At 47.0% G+C, this 23,142-nt stretch overlaps 1 protein-coding gene across 5 annotated transcripts in view; it reads left to right on the plus strand.

Moving 5' to 3' along the window:
• LOC132823326 (C-terminal-binding protein 1-like) overlaps positions 1-23,142 on the plus strand; it is a 95,987-nt gene that overhangs the window by 48,247 nt on the left and 24,598 nt on the right. The gene's annotated exons all lie outside the window — the stretch shown is intronic.

Below are 23,142 nucleotides of genomic sequence, written 5' to 3' on the forward strand. Positions count from 1 at the left end.
GTTCGAGAAAGAGTCGCGCTGCTCTATTTTTAATGCTACCCAGGGTCTACAAAGGTTTGCTTCTCAAATATCTCTGGAATTTACATCTTCCTTCCCTACCAATTCAAGCCTCACCTGATGAAGGGGCACTGCTCTGAAAGCTTGTGATTTCAAATAAACCTGTTGGACTATAACCTGGTGTCATGTGACTTCTGACCTTGTCCACCCCAGTCCAACACCGGCACCTCCACATAATTCAGGCTTGGCGTTTCAGTTGTAGAGTCTTTGGGATGTACAGCACAGAAACAGACCCATCGGTCTAACTTGTCCATGCCAACCAGATATCCTTAATTAATCTCGTCCCATTTGCCAGCACTTGGCCCATATCCCTCTAAACCCTTCCTATTCATATACCCATCCAGATGCTTTTTAAAAGTCCACTTGGGAAAGGAAGGTAAGAGTTATAGAGGGGGCAGTGGGCAACATGAGTGGTGTAAAACTCTGAAGATGATTGGCATTGAGGGCCCCAAGAATTCCACAGAGGCTAATGGATGCAGGAGTCATGTGCTGACCTTGCGATAACAATTTGACCCAACAGCGATGTACGGTCAATTGCCAAATTTATTATCCGTACAATCCACAGTGGGGAATTTTTTTTTTGCTTCAGATACATAAAATTTTAACATTGCATTTAAGCTTTTCAAAATTCCTAATGCTTCGTGTGGTGTAATGGATCGTGAAAGTGAAAAATTAATGAAGGTGGCATTAATGTCGGACCTGGGGGCATTTGTTGCTGACTGCAGTATTGGAGAACTGGCTGAAACAGGGTGTGGATGAAATCAAATAGGAAATGACTTCCTGCATAAAACTGTGTGTAAATTGATTTTGTTTTGATATTCACTTGTGGGATGCACATGTCACTGGCTAGGCCGGTGTTTATTACCTAGTTGTAATTCCTTGAGTAGAGGTTGGTGAGCTGCTGCTGACCTTGGGGTGTAGGAGCCCTGTTGTTGGGGAGGGATTTGACTCTGCGACTCGAAAGGAATGGTGGTGTGGTTCCAAGTCGGAGTGAAATGTGAATTGGAGGGGAACTTGCAGGTGATAGTATTCCCAGTCTAGAACTAGTCCCACCTGCCTGCTCCTGGCTTATATCCCTCCACACTTTTCCCATTCATGAACTTATCCAAATGTATTTTAAGTGTTGTAACTGTGTAGCTGCATCCACCACTTCCTCTGGCGATTCATTCCACACGCAGAAAGTGAGGACTGCAGATGCTGGAGATCAGAGCTGAAAATGTGGTGCTGGAAAAGCGCAGCAGGTCAGGCAGCATCCAAGGAGCAGGAGAATCGACATTTCGGGCATGAGCCCTTCTTCAGGAATTCTCCTGCTCCTTGGATGCTGCCTGACCTGCTGCGCTTTTCCAGCAACACATTTTCAGATTCATTCTACATGCTAATCACTGTGTAAAAATATTGCCTGTCATGTCTCTCTTTGAATCTTTTTCCTCTCTTCTTAAAATTATGGCAACTAGTCTTGAGATCTCCCACCATGGGCAAAATACACCTGCCATTCACTTTATCTAAACCCCACATGATTTTATAAACCTTTTGTCAGGTCTCCTCTCATCTTTCTGCTCTGCTGTAAAAAGTCCCAGCCTATCCAGCGTAGTTTTATAACTCAACCTCTCCATTCCTGGCAATGTCCTGGTAAATCTTTTCTGAACCCTCTCCATTTAATATCCTTCCTTTAGCAGGGTGACCAGAACTGCATACCAGAAGTGGCCTTACCAATGTCCTATACAAGCTCAAGGTGACAGCCCAACTCCTGTATTCAGTTGTCTGAGCATTGAAGGCGAGTGTGCTAAACACCTTAACCACCATATTTACCTGTAACACAAATTTTGAAGAATTGTGTACCTGATCCCCAATTGTTTCTGTTCTACAAAACTACCCAGGGCCCTATCGTTAATTGTGTAAAGTCCTACCCTTGTTTGTGTCACAAATGCAATACCTCGCATTTATCCAAATTAAACTCCATCTGCCACCCCTCAGCCCATTGACCCAATTGATCAAGATCCCCTCGTAATCTTAGATAACCTTCTTCATTGACCACCAATTTTGGTGTCATCCTCAAACGTACTAACCAAGCCTTCTATATTCTCATCCAAATCGTTCATATAAATGGCAAGCAAAAGTGGGCCCAATACCGATCCCTTTGGAACATTGCTGGTCACAGGCCTCCAGTCTGAAAAACAGCTCTGCACCACCACCACCACCACCACCACCCTCTGTCTCTTACTGCCAAGCCAACTTTACATTCAGTTGGCAAACTCACCCTGAATCCCATGTGATCTAACTTTACTAATTAGTCTGTCCCAAGCGGAACTTGTCGAAGGCTTTAGTGAAGTTCAAGTAAACAACAACTATTGCATTGCCCTCATCAGTCTTTTTGGTTACTTTCACAAAACACTCAAGTTTGTGAGGCTTAATTCTCCCCCCATAAAGCCATGCTGACTCTCCCTAATCAGTCCTTGCCCCTCCAAATACATGTCACTCCTATCTTTCACAATAACCTCCAACAACTTATTCACCACTGCTGATAGCCTCTCAGGTCTATTGTTCCCACATTTCTCCTTACAGCCTTTCTTAGCTAAAGGCACAGCATTAGCCACCCTGAAGTCCTCTGGTACCTCACCCCGATCATAGACGATACAAATATTTCTGCTAGGGGGCTGTGCAATCTCTTCCCTAACTTCCCACAATGACCTGAGGTACACTTGCAGGATCCTGGAAATGTATCCACCTTTGTTTTCTAAGATCTCCAGCGCATCCCCTTCTGTAATGTGAACTGTTTTCAGAACATGAGTATTTATTTTGCTGAGTTCTATAGCCTCCGTTTCCCCTTCAAGGTGGGAGACTGTGACCTTGTTTCGAGGAACCCTGCTGTTACTGCACTGTCTCCTGTGGATGGTCACCATCTGTGGCACTGTGTGCTGGTGATGGAGGGAGTGGTTGTTGAATGTGATTATGGACCTGGAGGATGTCCCAGGAGTATTGTTGGAGCTGCAGTCATCCAGGGCAAGTGTATTCCATCAAACTGTTGACTTGTGGCTTTGAGGATGATCCAGTTCACCCTCCCTGATCTGTAAAAAGCATGAAAGAAATCTTTGTTTTATAGAACACTCGTCACTGTCTCGGCCAGCCTAACACGATTATTAATGAAGAATCTTTTGAGGTGCAGCTATTGCAGTAGATGCTGGTTACCCTGCTGTCTGAAATGCCTCATCAATATTTCTGTCACTGAATATTTTCTCCCAACTGTTCAGTTCCTGTTTGAGCTGAATCAGCCCAGTTTGTAAGTGAGACTGTTTGCCCAAATGACCTCTTCAGAGCTGAGGTGTTGGATTTCAGAATCACTTGAAGTCTGACTGGAAGCAGGCCATTTGGCCCATTGAGTCCATGTTGACCCTCCAGAGAGCATGCCAAGCAGACCCACCTCCCCTTCCCCTATCCCTGTAACACTGCATTTCCCTATGGCTAACCCACCCAGCTTGCACATCCCTGAACACCATGAGCAACTTAGCATGGTCAGTTGACCCTAACCTGCACATCTTCAGACTGTGGGATGAAACTGGAGCACCCGGAGGAAACCCATGCAGACACAGGGAGAATGTGCAAACTCCACACAGTCGTCCGAGGCTGGAATTGAACCTGGCACCCTGGTGCTGTGAGGCAGCAGTGCTAACCACTGAGTCACCATGCCACCCCTAGGTACCTGTTTGGTTGGTTCAGCTGGACTAGGTTCCATACGTGTTCTGTGTATGCTAATACATGTAAGCTCATACTGTTCAGTACATAATGGAGAAGTGAGTGCTAGCATTGTCTTTTGCATAGCTGGGTTAGTCCCAGAATCTACTCTGTCAGGTTCCTGTTCATGTCAACTGTTCGGAGTCCCCTGTTCGAGCTTGTGGCAATTGCTGCAGGATGGGGTTCGGGCTGGGTTCACCTGAGCTATGGGCTTGGAGTGGTTTACTTCTGCACCCCCACAGTTACTTGTTTAAGGGTTTTAGTTGTGGGAGTTGTACCCATGGAACCACTTCGTGCCTTAGGTCACTGCCGCCGGGAGTTGGAGGATGTGGCTAATGTGCTGTCTTTACTTCATGGCTCTAGTTGGGGTGGCACAGTGGTTGGCACTGCTGCCACACAGCGCCAGGGACCCAGGTTCAGTTCCAGCCTCGGGTGACTGTGTGGAGTTTGCATGTTCTCCCCGTGTCTGCGTGGGTTTCCTCTGGGTGTCTGGTATGCTCTCATACACTCGACGTTGTGCAGGTTGGGGTGGATTGACCATGGTAAACCATCCCGGAGTGTCCAGGGACGTGTAGGCTAGGTGGGTTGGCTATGGGGAATATAGGATTAGAGAGATAGGGTTGGGGAGTGCATCTGGGTCGGATGTTCTTTGGAGGGTTGGTGTGGACTTGATGGGCCAAATGGCCTGTTTCCACACAAGAAGATTCTACGATTGATGTAAGAATCTCCTTTTTGACATGGTCTTTCTGGTAGATATCTAACGCTTTTCTGTGAGGTGGTGTGATGGGATTTTTGGCCAAGCCCGATCAAGCCAAGTTTAATGTACAGTTCCTGACCTGAGAAGTCTAACTCTGATGTCTCACCACAGATGCTGCCAGACCTGCTGAGCTTCTCCAGCAACTTCGGTTTCTGTTTCCAAGTTCAAAGTAGACAGGAAATGTTGTTACTACTCTTGAGTTGCGGACTGGATTTTTAAACCTGGGCTTGTTTTGTGCTTCTCTAACTGGGGTGTGTCTGGTGAAAAATAAATCATTTACCAAGTCGTCATTAACAAAACCAAACTGGTCGAGCTCAGTCTGCGTTGACATGTCCCTCACTCCCAGATTCTGTCCAGTTTGATTCCAAGTGAACAGCAATGAGAGCTGGTCCCCTGCAGGAGAGAGGGACAAACACAAAGCATTTTATCTCTAACATCACCACTATCAATGACCTTGCTGAGGTCAGCGGGAATGTGTTGTATTAATACAATTTGTGTTTATAATAAATACCTGGTAAGGGCTTTAATGCTCATTAAATATTTCACAGATATTAATAAACATATGCTTATATCTCTCTTGCAACCTGATGCTAAGATTGCTCCATTTAATGCATCTTGGCCTTCATTAGGATTTGTTTTTTCCAATTCACAGCCCAATCCATCACCCTCTGTGTCTAGTCCTTGACGTGGTGTGTGGGTCACTGTCCCTCTGTCTTGATTCTGCACAGTTGCTTCTTTTCTGGACTGCTCCCAGTGCCTGAAGTCATGTTGGAAATGTACTGTTTTAGCCTACACCTCCCATATCCCAGTTAATCTGTGTTTCTGCACTAACCTTCACTCATTGCCAGCAGTGTCGTGGTGGACAAAAGTGGAACCTTTTCATAAATGGTTATTCTTTCAACGAAAATTATCAAGTGGAAATGTACATGTTTCCTTGTATCTTGTGATCAGTGTGTTTTATGTGTAATGTGTCTTGACCATAGTTGTACACATTAAATAATTTTGTGCAGCCCATCTTTTGTTGAGTGTTTGAGACAGAATTACAACACCTAGTTCAGATATTAAAAACCGATAGACACAATCTCACACAAATTAGATACAGTGAAGATAAAGTAACGCAATTCCTATGGATTGTCTGTTTCTCTTGTGGAGCAGTGCTGGAGCTTGAGTTGACATGATTTGATGTGAAAACACGGGGCTCTTAATAAGATGTGAAGGTTCGTGTGCTTGAATATCCAGGTCCTCTCTATCGCTCTCTCTCTGTTCCCCACCCTTCTCTCGCGCTCGCTCACTCACTCACTCACTCACTCTTCTCCAAACCCCTCTCTCACTTCTGTCTCGCACTTCTCCAACCCCCACTCTCTCGCTCTTCCCCAGCCCTCCCTCCCTCTCTCTCTCTCTCTCTCTCTCTCTCTCTCTCTCTCTCTCTCTCTCTCTGTCCCTCCCTCTCTCTCCCTCTCCCCCTCCCTCCCCCCTTTCTGCCCGCACCCCCCTTCCCCCACCCCCACACACTCTCTCGTCCTTCCCCCCCCACCCCTCTCTCGCTCGCCCTTCCCCCCCCCACTCCTCTCTCGCTCGCCATTCCCCCCCCTCCCACCCCTCTCTCGCTCGCCATTCCCCCCCCCCACCCCTCTCTCGCTCGCCATTCCCCCCCCCACCCCTCTCTCGCTCGCCATTCCCCCCCCTCCCACCCCTCTCTCGCTCGCCATTCCCCCCCCTCCCACCCCTCTCTCGCTCGCCCTTCCCTCCCCTCCCACCCCTCTCTCGCTCGCCCTTCCCCCCCCCCTCGCTCGCCCTCCCCTCCCACCTATCTCTCGCTCGCCCTCCCCCCCCCACCCTCTCTAGACCTTCCCCCTCCCCTCCACCCTTCCCCCACCCCCACCCTCTCCCTCTCTTGCCCTTCCCCCTCCCACCCTCTCTTGCTCGCCCTTCCCCCTCCCCACCGCCCAACCTTCTCTCTCCTCTTGCTCGCTCTTCCCCACCTCTCGCGCTCACTCTCTCGCTCTCGCACTCTTCCCCATCTCACTGTCTCGCTCCGATGACGTTCTGAAGGGCCATCTTTGCAGGATCACTTCTTGCTGTTAGTTTAAAAGTAGAAAATTAAAAGGCATCTGGATAGGTATATGAATCGGAAGGGTTTGCAGGGATCTGGGCCAAGTGCTAGCAGATGGGTCTAGATGTACCTAGGGTGCCTGTTTCGCGTGGATGAAATGGATCAAAGGGTCTGTTTCCCTGCTGTATGTCTCATGTTGCTGTCATCTGTACAAGTTCAAAGTTCAGCCTTGGCCCAAGCTGTTGACTAACGTTTGACCATTTCAAATGGTAGAATCCAAAATAGTTACCAGTCTGTTTTGTAAAATTGAGAAGATGGCAGATAACAGACTTGCACTTATCTGGCAGCTTTGAAAGTAGGAAACTGTCTCAGGGCAACATACTAGAGCATAAATGTGCAAACTCTGCGTCTAAAAGTAATGTTCAGGCAGATGACCGGGTTGTTATGGTTTTATACAGGAGGGTAAGGGGTGTCATTCTCGGTTGCAGACCAGACAGCCACATGCACCACTTTAGACTTGAACCAAGTTGGGAGTGGGCAAGACGCCAGGGTCAGATGTTTGCAAAGATCATCAATGGTTGTAGTCCTGGAGAAAAGTCACTGATGGGTTTGTGTGGCCAGTGAATTTTAAGCTCTCTATTGAGACCGGTGCAGACAAGTAAGCGGGGGATTCCTACACAGGCCGTGTTTCTGGCCTCTGCCACCTGGTGCTGGTGTTGAGTCTGTGTACTGTCACAGCATTGCTTTAAAGCCCTATCTTCAACAAACTAAATGTAAATAAGACCATTGTGTTGAGAGGAAAGCGAGTACGTTTGCAGTAAACTCTGTCTGGTTTATCATGCTGGTGGTAGCAAGCCTTCTGTAAGGGGTAGTGTTTGGGAAGGGACTTTTCCAGCCAGCACTTTGCTCACTTGTCTCTTCACGTCAGACAAACAGAGCAAGTGGTTAAGTGCAGCCTTTATGGCTGCATTTTACTAATGGTTATGTCATAGTCATGGAATCATACAGTGTGGAAACAGACCCTTCGGTCCAACTGTCATACGGCACGGTGGCTCAGTGGTTAGCACTGCTGCCTCACGGCGCCAGAGACCTGGGTTCAATTCCCGCCTTGGCAACTGTCTGTGGGGAGTTTGCACATTCTCCCGTGTCCGTATGGGTTTCCCCCAGGTGCTCCGGTTTCCTCCCGCAGTCCAAAAATGTGCAGGTTAGGTGAATTGGCCATGCTAAATTGCCTGTAGTGTTAGGTATAGTGGAATGGGTCTGGGTGGGTTGCTCTTCGGAGGGTCAGTGTGGACTTGTTGGGCCGAAGGGCCTGTTTCCACACTGTAACTAATCTAGTTCAGGCCAATCTAGTCACCCCAAGTTGATCTGGTCCCATTTACCTGTGTTAGGTCCATATCCCTGTAAACCTTTCCAATGCATGTCCCCATCCAAATGCCTTTTAAATGTCGTAACTGTACCTGCATCTACCACTTCCTGTGGCAGCTCATTCCACATCTGACCCACTATCTGTGTGAAAAAGTTGTCACAAATCCCTTTTTTTAAATATTTCTCCTCTCACCTTAAACCAAGTTCCTCTCCTATAGAGCTCTCTCACCCTAAGAAAAAGACTTCTGCTAATCCACCTTATCGATGCTCCCAATGATTTTACAAACCTCTAAGGTCACCCCTCAGCCTCCTATGCTGCAGGGCAAGCAGCACCAGCTCCTCCGTATAACTGAAACCCTTGATCATAGCAGTGCCCTGTCTTTAGTATTGTGAACACACTCTGGTCTAAATCTGTCTCAGGATGTTTCCCTGTCTGTTGCAAACAGTTAGCAGTTAGATTAGATTAGATTATTTACAGTGTGGAAACAGGCCCTTCGGCCCAACAAATCCACACCGAACCCCCAAAGTGTAACCCACCCAGACCCAGTCCCCTACATTTACCCCTTCATTTAACACTACGGGCAATTTAGCATGGCCAACTCACCTAACCTGCACATTTTTGGACTGTGGGAGGAAACCCACGCGCGCATACTGGGAGAATGTGCAAACTCCACACAGACCAGCCCCCATGTCACCTTGTGTCAGAGGTAACTTATTGTTGCCTGAGCCGAAGGCATTTTGGCGTGGGCTGTCATATGTCATCTCCTCACCTGTCCCACTCGCTGTCACCTCAAATGTTTGGGAAAGGGGGACTTGTCTGGGACCATCAAGATCAATGAGTTAGGAAGGAGAAAAATCAGTGAGCTGAAAGAAATGACCTGTTCCATTTACAGATTTAACTTTGAGTTATTTTCATTTATAAATTCAGGCACACAGTGTTTTGATTTGCAAGGTGTGATGTTGTTTCTCTGATGGAAGATTTGTATCGTCATAGAGATGTACAGCACGGAAACAGACCCTTCGGTCCAACTCCTCTCCTACAGAACCGAAGCTTTTACAACAATTCACTTAAAAGTTGTTGCACTTAGGACTGCAACGACTTCACCGTTCCAAACTCCTGTTTCATCAGCTACCTTCAGAAAGTCATCAATCCGATTGCAAGCTGGGCTGTTTTCCCTGGAATGGCGGAGGTTGACGGGAGACCTGATCGAAATCTGTAAAATTATGAGATGCATAGATGGTGTTGATGGTCAGAATTGTTTTCCCAGAGAGTTGAAATGCCTAATACTTGGAGGTGTGCATTTAAAGGTGAAGAGGAGGGGGGAGAAGAGTAAAAGAGTTCAAAGGAGATGTGAAGGGCGAGGTTTGCAGAGAGTGGTAGGAGTCTGGAATGCACTGCCAGGGGTGGTGATGAAGGCAGATACGATAGGGACATTTAAGAGACTTTTAGATGAGCACATGGGTATGCAAGGAATGGAGAGATATGGCAGGCAGAAGGGATTAATTTAATTTGGAGTCATGTTTGGTACATCATCATGTGCTCTGCTATACTATTGTGTTCTCAGTCATCTGACTAGCCAAGGTCATAAATAGCAATACCTTGAAACAGAGAAGACTCTCCCCAATATGTGGAAAAAGTGAGGACTGCAGATGCTGGAGATCAGAGCTGAAAATGTATTGCTGGAAAAGCGCAGCAGGTCAGGCAGCATCCAAAGAGCAGGAGAATCGACGTTTCAGGCATAAGCCCTTCTTCAGGAATGAGGAGGGTGTGTTAAGCAGGCTAAGATAAAAGGTAGGGAGGAGGGACTTGGGAGAGGGGCGTTGGGAATGCGATAGATGGAAGGTGGTTAAGGTGAAGATGATGGGCCGGAGAGGGAGTGGGGGCGGAGAGGTCGGAAGAAGATTGCAGGTCAAGAAGGCGGTGCTGAGTCTGAGGGTTGGGACTGAGAGAAGGTGGGGGGAGGGGAAATGAAGCTGGAGAAATCTGCATTCATCCCGTGTGTTTGGAGGGTTCCCAGGCGGAAGATGAGGCGCTCTTGCTCCAGTCGGCGTGTTACCATGGTCTGGCGATGGAGGAGGCTAAGGACCTGCATGTCCTTGGCGGAGTGGGAGGGGGAGTTAAAGTGTTCAGCCACGGGGCGGTTGGGTTGGTTGGTGCGGGTGTCCCAGAGGTGTTCTCTGAAACGTTCCGCAAGTAGGCGGCCTGTCTCCCCAATGTTGAGGAGGCCACATTGGGTGCAGCGGATGCAGTAAATGATGTGTGTGGAGGTGCAGGTGAATGCAGTAAATGATGCTTGGCACACCCTCCTCATTCCCGAAGAAGGGCTTATGCCCGAAACGTCAGTGCTCCTGCTCCTTGGATGCTGCCTGACCTGCTGCGCTTTTCCAGCAACACATTTTTTCAGCTCTCCAAATTTAAGTTTACCTCAGAACCAAACCGTGGGAAACTCAACCACAAGAACCAGCACAATTTATTAAATGTCCTGTGCCTTTCTTGTCAAATAACATGTCAACTTGTCTAAGATGGTGGTGAGCAACACTGAAAACTCCTCAAATTAGTCTTTTCTTTCCATCCTCCTGAAAATGCAGCTTTGAACATTTTAGTTTTTCTCCTGAACTGGCCTTAAATGCTTTGTATTATAATTGTAGGTATTTGATTCAAGAATCCTGCTCCCTTTGTCTTTTTAAATCACACCAAACTCCCAGTTTTGAAATTGTCTCTGAAAGAGTCTTGGTGAGTTGAGGAAACTAATCCCTGGAAAGTTGAATCATGTTGGGGGGGGAGAGGAGAAGAGAAGAGAGAGAAAGGGATTAAATCGTTTTGCAAGAGGGGGCTTAAAATATTTAAAAGTCACAGCAAAAGACAATAGAGCAGTAAAAACGGCAGCCATTAATTTCGGAACCCTGGCTGATCTGATTACGTGACACAATTGTCTCTCCCACCCCAATCCCAAAACCCACTCCTCTGTTGGAGTGTCAGAGTTTGTGATTGAGAAGCTTGTTCATTATCACAGCTTTTCAATACTGTCTGTGCTGAAGGAGGGGAAAGGGTAGTTGGTGGGGTGGCTGTTGTGGGGTGGGGATGGGGTAGGGTGTGGAAATGTAGGAGACTGTGCAGCCCTGACTAGTCTGGAGGAGTTCTGTTTACTTAACAATGCAGAGGCCTGTTTGAATATTGTGTGAGCTCCTGATTACATTTCTGGTTTCCTGTCTGTGGTGAGGTTTCAAATCGGCTTAACCCTTTAGGCACTGGAATCTCAAGTGTGCAAGTCAAAACGAGGACAGGCCTATGCCTGAGCGACACATTTCCTTGGCCACTCTGCCAATCTGCTTACCCCTATAGAGGTTTCCGGAATGCCAAGGTGTCTGCACCAGTGCACGTTCTTGTTTCAATATCTGGAACTGGTGGGACAGTGGGGGAGTGTTATGCCAAAGCAGTTCTGGTTTAACTCACGGGCTGTGCAGTGAAAGTGTAGGCAGTACTTTCAGAATCATAGAAACACCACATCATGGAAGCAGACCATTCGGCCCAACAAGTCCTGCTGAATCTTTGACAAAGTTGAAGAGGAGCTTCAGCAGTGTAGAAACAAGATTAAGGCTGGTGTAGCCGATAATATTTGGGAATACGTGCCTGGTTCCTCAAAGTGAGCCACTTTGAAATGCATTTACAATTGAACAGCTTGTGTGGGGGTGTGAGATACAGAAGGCATTAGCGTGTCAACCTAAGAAAGGCCTACATCTCTGTAGATCTGTTCCACCATTCAATCCCACTGTGTCTGATCTGGAATGATGTGGAGATGCCGTTGTCGGACTGGGGTGTACAAAGTTAAAATCACACACCGCCAGGTTATAGTCCGACAGGTTTAATTGGAAGCACTAGCTTTCGGAGCGCCACTCCTTCTGATGAAAGCTAGTGCTTCCATTTAAACCTGTCAGACTATAACCTGGTGTTGTGTGATTTTAACTTTGATCTGAAATGCATTCTGTTTACTTGCTTTCACCCCCACCCCACCTCCCACACACTTTGATGCATTTACCGAGCAAGTCTGTCAGTCACAAACTTTGAGCTTCTCAGTTGACTGCATCCCCAACCTTCTGAATGGGAGAGTTTCAGGTTTCTGCTGTCCTTTGTGTGTGGGGGTGGGAAAAAGAATGCTTCCTAGTTTTACCCTTGAATGACCTTGTTTGAATTTCCAGATTGTACCTCCTTCTGCATTGTCGCCGCCAGCAGAAATGGTTCACTCTGTCCACCTGCTTTAATCCCTTAAACTCACCTGGGGGATACTCTCCCTGACATTCAGAATTCAAGAGAATACAAGTCTCGTTTATGGACCCTGTTTTCATAATGTAACCTTATAAGCCTTCTGTATGGCCTGGTAACTCTGAGCTACATTCCTTTCAAGACCAGGATATCTGTCATCGATTCAGTGTCCTAGCCAAGTGCTCTCAATTTTTAAAAAGGCATTTGTTCGTGAGGTTTTGGCTCAGCATTAATTGCTCATTTCTGATGGTTCTTGAGAAGATGATGTTGTGCTGCCTTCTCAAAATAATGCAGTTCCTGGGTTGAGGAGGTGGGTGTACACCTACAATGCAGTTCACAGAAGCCCCACAGGCCATTCAGTCTATCAAGTCTATGCTGACCCTCTGAAGAGCATCCCACCCAGACCCAATCAATTCAAGGGCACTTAAAGCAATGTAGGGGTTCCCTGATTGATGAACATCAAACTTACGAATGCTTACAATCGTATACAAAGCTGTAATTTTCAATCTCCAATGTATGAACAGTTCCTATACTTGTAGACATTATATTGTCCTATATTGTGCTCAGAGCTGAAAAATGTGTTGTTGGAAAAGCACAGCAGGTCAGGCGGCATCCAAGGAGCAGGAGAATCGACGTTTCGGGCATAAGCCCTTCTTCAGGAATGAGGAGGGTGTGCCAAGCAGGCTAAGATAAAAGGTAGGGAGGAGGGACTTGGTGGAGGGGCGTTGGGAATGCGATAGGTGGAAGGAGGTTAAGGTGAGAAATCTGCATTCATCCCTTCATTTCCCCTCCCCCCCACCTTCTCTCAGTCCCAACCCTGGGACTCAGCACCACCTTCTTGACCTGCAGTCTTCTTCCTGACCTCTCCGCCCCAACCCCTCTCCATCCTATCACCCTCACCTTAACCTCCTTCCAGTTATCCCATTCCCAACACCGCTCCCCCAAGTCCCTCCCCCCTACCTTTTATCTTAGCCTGCTTGGCACATCCTCCTTCATTCCTGAAGAAGGGCTTATGCCCGAAAGGTCGATTCTCCTGCTCCTTTGATGCTGCCTGACCTGCTGTGCTTTTCCAGCAACACATTTTTCAGCTCTGATCTCCAGCAGCTGCAGTCCTCACTTTCTCCTATATTGTGCTCAGCCTTCCTTACAAATCAAGTTAAAAACGGTCTCCGAAATGGACACTGCTGACGAGCTGGGACCTGCAGCACTGTTGACATCCCATGAATGAATGAATTTTCAAAAGAAACTTTGTAATCTAGCAGCATAGAGAGGGACTGCATCAATATAGTGCTGAGCTTTTGCAGTCATCAGCAAATATCCCCGTTTCTGACCTTGTGAATGGCTGACACACATGTACACAAGTACGTACGTGCACATAAACGCATTCACAAGCACACATGCATTCAAATGCATGTGTGCGCACATGACCACAAATCCTCCCCAGTCCAAGTTCCTGTTTCACCGTGAGCGCTGGTGCTCTGAAAATTCAAAATTGTCATTCCTATCAGATCGAAAAGTTGAAGTTCTAAATTGGAGGAAGGCCAATTTTGACAGCATTAGGCAAGAACTTTCGAAAGCTGATTGGGGGCAGATGTTAGCAGGTAAAGGGACGGCTGGAAAATGGGAAGCCTTCAAGAATGAGATAGCAACAGTCCGGAGAAAGTATATTCCTGTCAGGGTGAAAGGGAAGGCTGGTAGGTATAGAGAATGCTGGATAATTAAAGAAATTGAAGCTTTGGTCAAGAGAAAAAAGGAAACATACGTCAAGTATACACAGCGGAGATCAAGTGAATCCTCAGAAGTGTATAAAGGCAGTAGGAGTATACTTAAGAGGGAAATCAGGAAGGCAAAAAGGGGACATGAGATAGCTTTGGATTCTCCTTAACTCTGTTTGCCAAAGGATTTTTACAAATACATTAAGGACAAAAGGATAACTAGGGAGAGAATAGGGCCCCTCAAAGATCAGCAAGGCGGCCTTTGTGTGGAGCTGCAGGAGATACTAAATGAATATTTTGCATCAGTGTTTACTGTGGAAAAGGATATGGAAGATATAGACTGTAGGGAAATAGATGGTGACATCTCGAAAAATGTCCACATTTCAGAGGACGAAGTGCTGGATGTCTTGACATGCATAAAGTGGATAACTCCCCAGGACCTGTACCCGAGAACTCTGTGGGAAGCTAGGGAAGTGATTGCTGGGCCTCTTGCTGAGATATTTCTATCATCGACAGTCACGACAGTCACAGGTGAGGTGCTGGAAGACGAGGTTGGCTGACATGGTGCCACTGTTTAAGAAAGGAGGTAAGGACAAGCCAGGGAACTGTAGACCAGTGAGCCTGACCTCGGTGGTGGGCAAGTTGTTGGAGGGAATCCTGAGGGACAAGGATGTACATGTATTTGGAAAAGCAAGGACTGATTAGGGAAAGTCAACATGGCTTTGTGCGTGGGAAATCATGTCTCACAAACTTGCTTGACCTTTTTGAAGAGGTAACAAAGAGGATTGATGAGGGCAGAGGGGTAGATGTGATCTGTATGGACTTCAATAAGGTGTCCGACAAGGTTCCCCATGGGAGACTGATTAGCAAGTTTAGATCTCATGGAATACAGGGGGAACTAGCCATTTGGAAACTGAACTGGCTCAAAGGTAGAAGACAGAGGGTGGTGGTGGAGAGTTGTTTTTCATACTGAGGGCTGTGACCAGTGGAGTGCCACAAGGATCGGTGCTGGGCCCTCTACTTATTGCCATTTACATAAATGATTTGGATGAGAGCATAAGAGGTACAGTTAGTAGTTTGCAGATGACACCAAAATTGGAGGTGTAGTGGACAGTGAAGAGGATTACCTCCGATTACAACAGGATCTGGACCAGATGGGCCAATGGGCTGAGAAGTGGCAGATGGAGTTTAATTCAGATAAATGCAAGGTGCTGCATTTTGGGAAAGCAAATCTTAGCAGGACTTATACATTTAATAGTAAGGTCCTAGGGAGTGTTGCTGAACAAAGAGACCTTGGAGTGCAGGTTCATAGCTCCTTGAAAGTGGAGTCACAGGTAGATAGGATAGTGAAGAAGGCATTTGGTATGCTTTCCTTTATTGGTCAGAGTAGAACATAGAACATAGAAAAACACAGCGCAGTACAGGCCCTTTGGCCCTCGATGTTGCGCTGATCCAAGCCCACCTAACCTACACTAGCCCACTATCCTGCGTATGTCTATCCAATGCCATTTTAAATGCCCATAAAGAGGGAGAGTCCACCACTGCTACTGGCAGGGCATTCCATGAACTCACGACTTGCTGAGTAAAGAAAGTATTGAGTACAGGAGTTGGGAGGTCATGGTGCGGCTGTACAGGACATTGGTTAGGCAGCTGTTGGAATATTGGAACCAATTCTGGTCTCCTTCCTATCGGAAAGATGTTGTGAAACTTGAAGAGGTTCAGAAAAGATTTACAAGGATGTTGCCAAGGTTGGACGATCTGAGCTACAGGGAGAGGCTGAACAGGCTGGGGCTGTTTTCCCTGGAGGGGTCGGAGGCTGAGGGGTGACCTTATAGAGGTTTACAAAATTATGAGGGGCATGGATAGGATAAATAGACAAAGTCTTTTCCCTGGGGTGGGGGAGTCCAGAACTAGAGGGCATAGGTTTATGGTGAGGACGGGAAAGATATAAAAGGGAGCAAGGGGCAACTTTTTCACACAGAGGGTGGTGCGTGTATGGGATGAGCTGCCAGAGGAAGTGATGGAGTTTGGTACAATTGCAACATTTAAAAGGCATCTGGATGGGTATATGAATAGGAAGGGTTTGAAGGGATATGGGCCGGGTGCTGGCAGGTGGGACTAGATTGGGTTGGGATAGGAGATCAGTATAGATGGGTTGGACCGAAGAGTCTGTTTCTGTGCTGTACATCTCTGTGACTCTATGTAATCTTTCTAGTAATTTCTGCCCATCCAGTCTGAGGTTGCTACTCAGTGCACGTGCTTCTGATACGCTCTCAGCACAAGTGCCTGAAGGAAACTGGCTCTGATTGGCCAAGCAGTTCTGCAAAATCTTTCAAAAAATCAGTCTGTCGTGCTCCTTCTGTCATGTGGTCAAAGGACCCTTCTGCAGGTCACGTGATCAATGCTGATTGGCTGCCTGTTGGACAAACCTGGTCTAGATTGTCAGGAAATACACCCTGTGCTGTAACTTTACTGAAACTTAGTCCACTTCATTCGTAAAGAGTCACAGAATGACTACAGTGTGGAAGCAGGCCATTCAGCCCATTGAGTCCACCCAGACTGTCCAAAGAGCACCCCATTCCTATGGCCTGTCCCTGTAACCCTGCGTTTTCTACGGCTATTCCACCCTAACCTGCACGCCTTTGGATTGTGGGAGGAAACTGGAGTGCCCGGAGGGAACCCACACAGACACGGAGAGAATGTGCAAACTCCACGCAGACAGTTGCCCGAGGGTGGGAGCGAACCCGGGTCCCTGGCACCGTGAGGCAGTTGCGCTGACCACTGAGCCACTGTGCCGCCCCAAGAATATTTTATTCTTTAAAATATTTGAGCAATTCATGCTGTCACTGCAAGTAGCATAGTTTTCACCACGTACTACCACCAGGAGAGTTATCAACGTGCTGCTGCTGTCGCCATCTCTCTCAGACGGAGATCACTGTTGAAGTCTAGCCAAAAGTGATCATTCTGCACATCTTTAGCTCTCTTTTTTTTAATCTGTGACCTTCTATCTCTGAAACTCTGACTGGAACCAGCCCTGCCTTGTACTTGCTTTGGTCACACGTAATGGATTATGTAGATATTCCGGCTCCCGCCATCCTTGCTGAAGGTTTGAAATGAACATGCCCCCTTCCATCCTGGCTGTGCTCCAGTAACTTTCGGAGGGAATGAAACCGTTCTGCTGGAATAAAACCTCCTACGATGGAATGATTGAGGAAAATTTCCTTTCACTTGAGTGGTGGAAGAGGCCTTGCAGGTTTTTTCCTGGTTAAAGCGCACAGCTGTTTCAGGGAGAGCGAGCAGTGTTGTTATGCAGTGATGACTAATTGAGATTTTTAAGCTGGGTATTGTTTCCATGTGTTGCCATGAATCGCATCAAATTCCTTTCCGTTCTGTTTGCGAGGAGCAAGTGACACAGCTGGTAATGATTCATTTGTTTGCTTCAGGTGAAACATGGCACTCCAGAGGCTCAGCCAGACAGCTCACGAGACTTTCGTTAGCACCACACTGTCGTGGGAAGCAAGAGACCCCATTTACTCCCGTGTTAGAAGTTGCTTCACAAACGGTTTCGAGAAATGCTTTTTTTTAATGGTTCTATTCCTGTGCTCTCAGTTCGAGGACATGTGTACTTTAATAGCTGCTGGAGGAAAGGATGGTGTAATCTGGGCAATCGCTTTACTTGCTTTCAAAATAAAACTAGCCAAATAGAAGAAAGAAGCCAAAAGATTCATTCAGTTTGCTTTTTGAATCCTAATTTTGTTTCAGCAATGATCCCTCTAATGTGGGAGCTGTGATTTGAAACAGTGAACGCATCTACTGTTGTGAAGTATAAAAGCATGTGTTAATGTGGTCCCTGCCATCTCTCCGGGCAGTCCAGTCTGCTCCATTGTCCCACTGAACTCCCACAGGTCTGCGTGGTTTCTTCCCTCAAGTGCTCATCCAGTTTCCTTTTGAAATCTTTCATAGTTTCTGCGTCCACCAGTTCATTTCCACGTGTCACAAAACGTGTCCCCTCACGTCTCCCACACACCACCAACCCCAACCTCTTGCCTGACGTGTGAAGTCTGTGTCCCTTCGTTATAGAGGAGAAAGTGAACGCTGCAGAGTCAGAGTTGAAAAGTGTGGTGCTGCAAAGGCACAGCAGGTCAGGCAGCATCCGAGAAGCAGGAGAGCTGACGTTTCAGGCATAAGCCCTTCATCAGGAATTTTCCTGATGAAGGGCTTATGCCCAAAACATTGACGCTGCTGCTCCTCGGATGCTGCCTGACCTGCTGTGCTTTTTCAGTGCCACATTTCTTGACTCGTCCTTAGTTGTAGAGTCATTCAGCATGGAAACAGACCCTTTGGTGCAACCGTAATCCCAAACTGAACCAGTCCGGCCTGCCTGCACCTGGTCCACATCCCTCCAAACACTTCCTACTCATGTACTCAGTTTGTGAACCTTCAGAAACTGGCAAAAGCTTTGTTTGCTTACTTTAACTAAAGCTGTCATAGTCTTGTACACCTCAATCAAACCTCCGTCCTTGCAAGTAGAACAATGCTTCAGTTTGGTAATTGCGTTCCTGACTGTTACTGTCTCCCTCAGACCACAGCCGTTGCCATGTGGGAGGAACTGTTGGTACAAAACTTGGCAGCAACTATTACCTGGCCAGGTGACATTGCTGTGATCTGATTTGATACTCGCTACTTACAGTGGACCCTAACCTTATGGTCTCTGTTTGTTCAACAGCAAGTAGCTGAACTCTGGGAGTGAAGCCTGTTCTGAACCGAGCTCTTGCAGTGTGTGGTGTAAATTTATTTGTCTTTCATTTGCCCAGGAATCTTCCTGTACCTGCTGTGCACACTGTCCTGCTCTTACAGCTTCACCTTCCCCATTAAAACAGTTTTCTCTTCCAGCACAGCACTGTGGCTCAGTGGTTAGCACTGCTGTCTCGCAGCCCAGGTTCAATTCCAGCCTCAGGCGACTGTCTGTGTGGGGTTTGCACGTAGTGTTCAGGGATGTGTAGGTTAGCTGCATTAATCAGGGGTAAATGTAGAGTAATACACGAATGGGTCTGGGTGGGATACGCTTCGGAGGGTCAGTGTGGACTTGTTTTGCCGAAGGGCCTGTTTCCACACTGCAGGGATTCTGTGAATCTGTGCTGCTTTGATTTGACTTTCCCTGTCTTCCTTCCCATCCACCAACCATCTGCCCTGCCCTTGGCATTGCTTGTGTCTCTGTAGCCTGCAGCTCTCTTTTTGCGAAGGTGGTAATAATGACGTGCAGGTCTTGGTATGGTTCCAAAGCAGAGGTTGGTGCGGCTTCACATCTTTGAAGGTGGTAAAAGCCGTTGATGTTGTGGTTAAAAAGAACATACAGGTTAACGAGAAGAGACATGTCATACTACAGCAATTATGTTGAACTTTTAAATTATTAGTAAAACCTCAATACTGTCCAACTCTGGAACTACACACCAGGAGCGATATGTGAAGAGGGTGTGGAAGCAATTGAGAGAATGATACTAGGGTAATGGTCCTTAGATTCATTTTAAGGACTCAAGGCTCTTGTCAGAGTCTTTTGTTGGTGACTGTATTGGTGTTCAGCACTACATCCAAGTGTTAAATGTCAGCGTGCACCCCATAGTCTCAACTAGCCTGTCCACCTCACATTAAACCTTAAAATATTAAACTCTATTGTAAAGGATATAATCGCCCGAGCATTTCGAAATACATAATATGATCTCTCTGAGTCAACATGGAGTCATGAAGGGAACTCATGCCTGATAAAGTTAGTAGAACTTATCGAGTGGGGACAACAAGCAGGGTAGATAATGGGAAAGCAATGGACGTAACACAGTTGGAGTTTCAAAAGGCATTTGATAAATTACCATGGTCATAGTCTTGGAAATTGTATATCAGCAGGCATAGATTGGCTAGCTGATAGAATGGTGGTAAGAGGGGGCATTTGCAGCAAGTAGGTTGTTACAGGGAGCAGTGCTGGGGCTGCTCTGATTCACATTACACGTTAATGACCCAGATGAGGGAAGTGGATGTACCACAGTCACATTTGCAGATCACATAATAATAGAACATGAGACCTATGCCCTTTGGTCCTATCAGTATGGTGGGAAGGTAAGTGGTGAGGATGACACAGATAGTCTGCTGAGGGACATCAACAGGTTAAGCAGGTGGGTAAGACCTTTGCAAATGGATAAATGTGAGGTCATGCACTTTGACAGCAAGAATAGAGGAGCTGAGTATTATTTGAATGGAAAAGGACTGCAGAAAGCTACAGAACAGATGGATTTGGGCTTCGTTGTCCATGAATCTCTCAAAGCTAGCGTCCATGTTCTGCAAATAATAGACAATAGACAATAGGTGCAGGAGTAGGCCATTCAGCCCTTCGAGCCTGCACCGCCATTCAATATGATCATGGCTGATCATTCCTAAGAATTGCCTAGGGAAGGCAAACAAAATGGTCTTTATTTCAAAGGGAGCAGAGTATAAAAGTAAGGCTGTTTTACTAACACTATACAAACACTCACTATTCAGATTGTGTGAACAATTCTGGGCCTGCTATCAAAAGAAATGTTTGCTTGTGTTGGAATCGTGTCGGCTAATCCCGGTATGTCCTCCTGGCCTGGCGTGGTGGGCTCTTGGCCCGGTGTGGCTTCACCATGGGTGTCCAGCCTCAAGGTGATTCCCGAGCGGTCTCCCTGCTCGAGAACTGAGAGGTGAAGCTCATCGCGATCTGAAGTTGGGGACTGGAGCTTGGGTGCTGGCGTGGGCTGGGATGGAAGAATTTTTATTCTGAGCTTTCTCTATTTTCAAATTTATTCCTACGATCTCAAATGCTGGATTCCTTATTTCTCTCTCTCCTGATATTTTCTGAAGAAGTTGTAGTGAAGAAGCTGTGCCTAGGTACCTTTGTGCTTAAGATGGTGCAGTAGGTGATGACTCCTAACCTGTACTCATGGTGAAGACATGTGACAGTAAAGCTAATTCTATTCAATTCTGGTATCAAGGGATCATTTTGGGAGGGAGGGGTTGAGTAGGTTGGGCCTGTACTCGTTGGAATTTCAGGGAATGAGACCCAATCTAATGAAGCATTCATGACTGTGAGAGAACCTGACTGAGTATGGGCAACAAAGTTTGTACCCATTGTAGGAGAGTCCAGGGCCAGGGGGCATTATCTCAGAATAAGGGATTGCACATTTAAAACAAATAAGGAGAATTTCCGCTCTAATTCACCTTCGAGGCTGTGGATACTAGGTCTTTAAGCATTTCGGGGCTGAGATAGATTTAAATCAGAAAGGGAACCATGGATTATTGGGAAAAGGCAAGAAAGTGGAACTGGAGATGTCGGATTAATGGTGATCTCATTGAATGGCTGAGCAGACTGAATGGGTGAATGACCATCTCTGTCCTGAGGGCTGATGGTTTTAAAAACCCAACCCCTTTGCTGTGTTTTTCTTCTTTTTCTGGCTTGATGGTCAATTTTGTTGAAAGTTCCCATGTAGTACCTCGGTCAGTTTCACTGAAGAATAAGCACAATTTATTCTTGCTACAGCAATGCCACATTTTCAGTTTTGGAAGACTCCAGTTTCTGAGTAGTTCAGTGCATTGAGTGTTTGACCAGGTTGGGTAAGTGTGGTGTAGCCCTCTAACTGGTTCATTACCCAGCCTCTGTTTCTCTGTGATTTGAGTCGTTGCCGTGGGCAGTGTATTGAACCTTATTGCCTGCTGTTGGAGTGATGAGCATCTGTTTTTGGACTGCAGGAACCTTCAGTACTTAAATGTGACTAAACTACCAACTTCAGATTCATTTGTGATTCGCAATGACCTGCACTCTTCTTAGTGAAAGCAGTGGATACCCAATCTGCTTGGAGACCTAAGGGAGAGAGGCTGTTCCCACTGCTGGGTGAAACTGGAACTAGGGGGCAGGGTCTTCAAATAAAGGGGGGAGCAGGTTTCGGACTGAGTTGAGGAGGAACGTCTTCACCCAAAGGGTTGTGAATCTGTGAATTCCCCGCCCAGTGAAACAGTTGAGGCTTCCTCGTTGAATGTTTTTGAGGCAAATTTAGATTTTTGAACAGTAAAGGAATTAAGGATTACTGTGAGCGGGCGGGAACGTGGAGCTGAGTCCACGAGGAGATCAGCCCTGATCGCATTGATGGGGGACCAGGCTCCAGGGGCCAGCTCATTCCTGGTGAAGGTCTCTGGCCCAAAACGTTGGGTCTCCTGCTTCTCAGATGCTGTCTGACCTGCTGTGCTTTTTCAGCACTCTGATCTCCAATATTTGCAATCCTCACTGTCTCCTTGATGGGCCAAATGGCCTACTCCTGCTCCTATTTCTCATGTTCTTATGCACTTGGGTCTTTTTTTAGTTTTCAACTTGCTGTTGCTTGTTTAGTGCTCACACACGTGATTTTAAGAGTGTATCGGTGAAGCCGTTATACTTTTGGCGCTGGTGTCATCTCTGAAATAATGTTAAGAGTGCCTTGCCTGGGTGGTGGAGTGAAAGGGACACCCTGGCAGTATCCATGGTTGGAGCCGTGCTTTATATTCTAACAGCTAAGTTGACCACTTTTGTCAGAATAAATATTACATTTCAGAGAATCCCTGTGGTGCAGATAGAAGCCATTCAGCCCTTCAAGTCTGCACTGACTCTCCAAAGAACATCTATCCCTCCCTCTCCCCCCCCCCCCCCCCCCCCCTCATTTCTGTATTTCCCATGGCTAGCCCACCTAGTCTCCACATCCCTGGACACTGTGGGGAAATTTCCCATGGCCAATCCACCCTGACCCGCACATCTTTGGAATATGGGAGGAAACCCACACAGACACGGAGAGAATGTGCAAATTCCACACAGACGGTCGCCTGAGGCTGGAATCGAACCTGGGTCCCTGGTTCTGTGAGGCAGCAGTGCCAACCACTGAGCCCCCGTGCCATCCATATTTAGTGGAAACTATCAGGATAAAGCCAGATTGGGTTGGGATATCTGGTTGGCATGGACTGGTTGGACGGAAGGGTTTGTTTCCGTGCTGTACACCTCTATGACTCTAATAGCATTTCCAAAGTGTTTCCAGTATAAAATCGGGCGGATGGTCTGAGGCCAAACCTTTGCTTCTTGCAGTGCAAGCCTCCTTAACACCTGGACAGGAAAATAGCAGACTACCTGGATTCGTTCATCCAGACTCAGTGTCTTCGGGAGCAGCAGAGAGGT

Source organism: Hemiscyllium ocellatum, chromosome 16 (genome assembly GCF_020745735.1).
Source record: "Hemiscyllium ocellatum isolate sHemOce1 chromosome 16, sHemOce1.pat.X.cur, whole genome shotgun sequence".
In the NCBI taxonomy this organism is placed as follows: Eukaryota; Metazoa; Chordata; class Chondrichthyes; order Orectolobiformes; family Hemiscylliidae; genus Hemiscyllium; species Hemiscyllium ocellatum.